This window comes from Notechis scutatus, chromosome 5, assembly GCF_049901735.1.
Source record: "Notechis scutatus isolate UNSWTSFEM ecotype Mainland chromosome 5, rNotScu1.2, whole genome shotgun sequence".
NCBI classification, from domain to species: domain Eukaryota; kingdom Metazoa; phylum Chordata; class Lepidosauria; order Squamata; family Elapidae; genus Notechis; species Notechis scutatus.
Window position 1 is genome coordinate 83,083,717 of NC_142013.1, and position 6,000 is coordinate 83,089,716.

General features: G+C 33.8%; 1 long non-coding RNA gene across 2 annotated transcripts in view; it reads left to right on the forward strand.

Annotated features, from left to right (window-relative positions):
* The window catches only part of LOC113411576 (uncharacterized), a 51,445-nt gene extending 46,087 nt beyond the window's left edge, over positions 1-5,358 (forward strand). For both annotated transcript variants that reach the window (XR_015749883.1, XR_015749882.1), the window contains 2 exons: positions 1,255-1,318; positions 5,194-5,358. This is a non-coding gene — a long non-coding RNA (uncharacterized LOC113411576). The remainder of the gene's footprint in view (positions 1-1,254; positions 1,319-5,193) is intronic.
* The last annotated feature ends 642 nt before the right edge of the window (positions 5,359-6,000 follow it).

Genomic DNA, 6,000 nt, shown 5'->3' on the forward strand with positions numbered 1-6,000 from the left:
GTAACACTTGTAAAGAAATGGGAACTGCCAGTCATGTATATACCTTCTTTCCCTTTCCTTTTGGTTACCCATTCTGTCTTTTCCATTTTCAATGCAACCCAATGTTAGCTTTTTTGATAATAAGGTATTTATCCAATTATGCGGAACCAATGGTTGCTTTTGAATTATGAAAAGGAAGAATGAAAAGAAGTAATAAAGCATAAAAAGAGGCACTCAGTCTAGCAGCTCACAGTCCTATAGTGTCCCTTTCTCAACAGTATTTTGATTTGGGATATTGGGATAAAAAGACAGGCAGCTATAGAAATCTTGGCTGAGACACCAGCCCACAACACTGAAGACCAAAGTAATGAAAAGTTTGAAGAAGCTTTCTCGAGTTCCCTTCCCACCCCAGTGAGGGAACAGAGAATAATAAAGTGCAATTGCTGTTCAACAAGAATCTGAAAAGCTCTTATTTGAAAAGATTGTTTCTGTTCTTTTATAAAATTCTCATCAGTAATGGCGTATCGTTTCATAGCTCGTTTTTAAAAGATGTAATCTTCATCATCAATACCAACCACTGTGCACTGTGGTCTTCATTGATGGATTTTTTGATAGTTCATTTTAAAAAAAAGTTTGAAGAGACAGAATAAAATTTTGTATTGATACCAAAAATAAAAACTTTTTATCAAGTATCAAAAGAAAGCAGGAGGAGGATAAGAATTTTCTGAAAACAAGATAAAACTCAAGACTAATAGATTTGGGGTACAAACTTTGAACCTAGTTCTCTAACCTGATTTTTCCAGATATGTTGGCTTGAAAAATTGTGAGAGCTGAATTGTCTATGCAGATCATCATGTTGGGGAAGGCTACTAATAAACTATCAAAGACAAAAGCCTAATTAGATCCAATGGAGTTAAACGAGATGTGGCTGCTTTGAAAGTTTCATGAAAGAGGTGCTTTAATGAATATCAGAGCAGTGCAGGGCTTGTGCAAAATGCAAAGCTTTTCTTTTTTAATTATTTTTGAAATGGGCACAATCAGTCAGTGCCAGAGAAATGGCACTTCCCTTTCTAATTTGGTAGGGCCAAGATTCTATTCTCTCACATAGAAAGGACACTTAAATCATCTTCATCAATTTTTTGATACAAAAAAGGGAGTCTGTAATAAGGACTTACTCTTGATTATGCACTTAATTTTATCTCAACTACAGAAATTATTAAATTGTCTTAAGCACCATTTCACTCATAATTGGTAATTTCACTGCTGTCTTTGCAGGAAGGATAGGCATTTTGATATCACATTGATATGAAGTTGGAAACATTATGGAGAGGAAAGAAAGGTAAGTAAGAATATGGAATTTGGTGGAATTGCCCCTTTCTTTTAAAGAAAGCAACTCTCAGTAGCATAAACAACGATGGCAATTTAATAATTCTCCAAGAAACATATTGTATTAGTACAATACTGAACTGAATAAAACTGAGCTGATTCTTATTTTTGGTGAAACTGAAAGTTAATGAAACACCATTCAAAGAAACCAAGTTTCCCTTCTAGTCCAAACTTATGACATATCACATCTTATTTAAAATAAGGCAAACATTATTTAGATAATAATGAAAATAATGCAAGGAAAAAGAAACATTGAGGCCACTAGGGTTTTCTTCTTTTGTTCCACATCAAATATTCTCTTATTCCTATTATTGGTTTTGCAGTGGAAACTAGTTAACAAAATTCTATGCTGCTTTGTTTCTAACTAGTGTTAAAGATGTTTTGAAACACACTTTCCTTATTTTCCCTTCCCTTATTTAACTTTTCTTATTTTCCCAGCATCTATCACCATTTTTCATGATGAATTATCTCCTTCTGTGATCTATCCTTTAGTTTTATCAATTGTTGCAACAGTGGGAATAACCTTATTCTTTGAATTGTCTCTTTTCCCAAAATTTTATATATACAATATGTACAACCAAAGCATTACATTATCTGTCTCAAGGTTCCATCTCTGATTGCACACAGAAGAATATAGGCCAGTTCTACCTTAAAGTTCAGGAGGGAGAAGGAGAAGGAGGGAGAGGAAGGAGAGAAGGAGGAAGAGGAGGAAGAGGAGGAGAAGACACATCCACCAACTTTTTTCATTAGTCTAAGGCACTTAATCCTTCATTATAAATATGTTTCTCTCCCAGTGAACGGTCACTTCTCACTCATAACGTGTGAGCTTGGAGGACTGTGTTCATTTAGCAATAGCAATAGAATTTAGTCTTATATACTGTCCCATAGCACTTTACAGCACTCTGTAATAGTAATAGTGATGAGACTCCAAGATAAATGTTGAGTGGTAGGGATTTTTCTTTTTCCTGCCAATGATCTACTGATTTTGCTGCCAAAGTTGGTTCTCAGGCAGTGCTGCTCCCTGAATTTGAATGGGAATTCTTAGGAATAACACAAAACAGCTTTGGTTGTGGACCAAGATGAGAAGGGGAGTCTGGAAGATTCCAGTTCTCTGTGGGAACGGAGGAAAGTCACTGGGCATCCACCTTCTGTTTTTTTAAGCAAGCCTGAGTTTTAACTTTCATTTTTTTAAATTTATTGCATTACTTGGTTTTTTTGTTTTTAAAAGTTGAATGGCTGCTGAATGATGATTTACTTTAACCTCTGCTGAATTTCATCTGTTTCCCCCCCTTTTGATGTTTTGAATAACTTTTGCTTTTTCATATGGAAACATGGTGTGTTCTTAGACATTGAAATGCTTCCATTTGATTTACATTAGTACTGGACTTTTACCACAGGGTTTTTGCATTTGATTAATTTGCAAAATATTTAGAGCTTATTATTTTTCTTTTAACTTTGAATTAACATATCCAGAAAATAACTTCCCTGTTCTTTTAAATTATTTATTTTTTTAGTTGAAAGCTTCTTTAAAAAGTTTGATGAAATGATAATGGTTATGGAAAGTATTGTAGTTCCAAATAAATCAGATTCACAAAATTTTATATTTTTAGCTAGACCTCTTCTCTTCCCTTCCCTTCTCTTTTTTCTTTTCATCGCATTAAAAGTTCATTAATTATACCCAGTTTCTTTCCAGAATCCTTTCCACTACTGTTTCAAATGCTTACAATTTTCTTCCTTTCATTTTTCTATTTATTTATGTTAGGAATGTAAGTCACCTAACAGTTATTTGGGTTGGAAAATATATAAACCAGGATAGACATTTTAATACTGTCTCTTTAAGGAAATGCTAAAAGTGTAATTGGGTGTGGTTCCTCAAACGGCCATAAGATGGAGCCAGAAACCTGGGTTGTTTAGTTCCTGTTCTGGTGATTCTGGAGAGTGTTGCTGTTCCTCCAATTTTTCCCTATTGACTGTTATTCTTGGATTTGATGTAAGTCTGTTACTGAACTGTTTGTTTTTGATACTGGACTTTGTTATTTGGATTATCTCTGAACTGAACACTGACTGCTTTACCTGTGAATGACTTGGACTGCTTATCTTGGACTGTGCTTATACATTTATTGGAAGTAAAAACCTACATTTACTGTACAGTGTATCTGTGTGCTGTGTGTGTATTATTCAACATTATTCTCACTACGTCTCCCTGTATGTGCTCATTCTCCTAACGAGGAATTACCTCAACAATTTATAGGATTTAATGTTTTTCTTTTTAAAACCAATTCCCTCTGTTATGAAATTATTCTATTAGAAACTTGTATTGCCTTTTTTATTTTTCAGATATTTTATATATTATCATATCATTTGCAACGCATATATATTCTATATGATTAATGTGTTTATATATTTATTTTGAAGTTATACTCTTAAAAAAACAAAACAAAAAACATTTTTTTCACATTTCTTGCTATTTTCAAACTCTTATGTGTTCAGCAGACCTTTTCAACTAGCCATATACAACTAGTGAAGTCCCTTTCATTCTTTTAATCCTTGGTCTATATTTGCTTTATATTATTGATAACTATAAACACCAACACTGGAAACTTTTATTAATTGTGCTTCTTATTCAACAACACACATTCTTGTTAAACATCATAGCTTCAGTGTTTTATCTCTCTATATTTAGATTAATTCTCTGGAAGATAATAAACACATTGTTCCAGCAAAAGTTATCAAAGGCCTTTTCTAGATTTGGAAGAAGTCACACAATATTTATTCTTTCTCTTGGTATGCTGATCATTATGATAACTTCACTTCTTATTCTTTGTTTCATAATACCACAATAAACTGTTAAAATAATTCTTCAAATTTTCTAAAAACTGATGAAGAAACAAATATGTTTGTGCTTTTGAATTTATGTTCTTCCTTCATTTGTTTGAATTATCTATTATATTACCAGTATTATATAGTATATATTTTATTTTAAACGATCTATAGTATTCCTCATCCAGATGCATTCCAAAGGATGTAGTTAAAATATAAATACTGTAACTTTTGTATGAGCTTCAAAAGAAAGAAGCTTTTTAAAACTGCAATATCAAAAAACTACAGCTTAAATTGTATTTAAAAATTAAATAAATATATATTAATTTGCACTTGACAGCAACTGACATCAAATTTTCTGAAGGGGGCAACTTTAAATTGATGTGTCACTCCAACAAAGATCTTCTGCATATTTTTTTTGGCACTTGGTTTAAGAATAAGGAGAACTAATTTGCTAACAATACTTGGTCCATTGGCTAAAGGACAAAACTGGACACAGCTGAGTTCTGGAGTTTCGCCAATGAAAATAATAGCTGTTAAATCCTGTCTTTAGTAACTTTGCCTTGCTATTATCCATCCATGATTGTGGCTTTATCTTCTCTGCATTTCAGCCTAAAAATATCATAGGTCGTTTTCAAACTGCTTTGAATTATATGTAGAGTAAAAAGGATTGCATGAAAATCACTTTAAAAAGTTCTCTCAGTGATATTCATTTGATTTACATGCTAACATGTAACAGCCTTACAAAGTTATGGCTCTAAAATGAGACACTGAGTATTTTATTTGCAAAATGTTCCCTTTATAAATTGTAGCATTAAAACATATACCTATATTTGGGAAATGAATTTGCCTGATAATTAACAACTGAGGAGACAAGGAAAAGTTAGACACTGAAATGACATGGGAGGCTATGCCAAGTGTCAGACCTTGTTCTTTCTGTTTCCAACTGTTGCTGGATAACTGAACAGTTAATTTGCTGCTTATTTTTTCTCTCTTTTTAAAATTTAGTCTCTAACTCAACAGACCTAGAAGTGGGAACATCCATTTGCTTGAGGACCAAACACGAGCAACATTACCTGAAGGCAATAATTTATTGCATTTCTCAAGACTACAAATTCTTTGTCCAAGGTCTTTGATGAATGTGTATGAGAATAAACACATTTGCAAAAATCAGGATTGCTTCATTAATTATTTGTGAGGCTTTTTTTAAAGGGGGGAGGCTCTATTCACAATGAATATTATTTGCAGTGCATAATTCAGCCAGCTCTAATTATTTAACACCTGTAGAAAAGATAGAGGCAAATAGATATTCAGATATAGAAGTTGCCTCTTTTCTGCCTAACTATGAGAAATCCACAAAGTCAAAGAGGGGGAAAGGCTCTCCCCTAAAATTAACTGGCAGCTAGTTTATCTGCTGGGGATATGATTTCATTAGTGGTAATCTTTGACTTACAGACACTCATTCAGTGCCCTTTCAAAATTATGACGGCACTGAAAGAAAAGACTTATGTCCTGTGCCCAAGTTGTTGCAACATCCCCATGGTCACATGATTACAATTAGGGTGATTGACAGCCTGCTTACACTCAGGCCCCCTCAAGTTCAGCCCTAGCACACCTGCAGCCACTAAGAAATGTCATCTTGGGCCATTATCCAAGGAATTGTGCATTGGAGAATGGCACAGTTGTCTCTGCTGCTAAATGCTCTCCAGGATCTGCTGTATGCTGCTCTCATTTGGCTGTTTCTCTCCAGCTGCCAAGAGGCCCACCAAGCCTATCTAAAGCAGTTCCTGTTTGTGTCAGGCCTTCTTTTCCAAA